The following is a 565-nucleotide window of genomic DNA, read 5'->3' as shown; positions in this document are numbered from 1 at the left end:
TGTCTGTCTGTTTGTGTGTCTGTCTGTCTGTCTGCCTGCCTGTCTGTCTGCCTGTCTGTCTGTCTGTCTGCGTGTCTGTCTGTCTGTCTGTGTGTCTGTCTGTCTGTCTGCCTGCCTGTCTGTCTGTCTGTCTGTCTGTCTGTCTGTCTGTCCACTCCTAGAACTGTCAGTCCACTCCTAGAACTGTCTGTCCACTCCTAGAACTGTCTGTCTGTCTGTGTGTCTGTCTGTCTGTCTGTCTGCCTGCCTGTCTGTCTGTCTGTCTGTCTGTCTGTCTGTCTACTCCTAAAACTGTCTGTCCACTCCTAGAACTGTCTGTCTGTCTGTCTGTCTACTCCTAAAACTGTCTGTCCACTCCTAGAACTGTCTGTCTGTCTGTCTGTCTGTCCACTCCTATAACTGTCAATCCACTCCTATAACTGTCAGTCAGTCAGTCTGTCTGTCTGTCTGTCTGTCTGTCCACTCCTAGAACTGTCTGTCTGTCTGTCTGTCTGTCTGTCTGTGTGACACTCACTCACTCACACACACACACACACACACACACACACACACACACACACACACA

This window comes from Nansenia antarctica, assembly GCF_963989245.1.
Source record: "Nansenia antarctica genome assembly, chromosome: 1".
NCBI lineage: Eukaryota > Metazoa > Chordata > Actinopteri > Argentiniformes > Microstomatidae > Nansenia > Nansenia antarctica.
The sequence above is the reverse complement of the archived record's forward strand: the minus strand, read 5'-3'. Positions refer to the sequence as shown.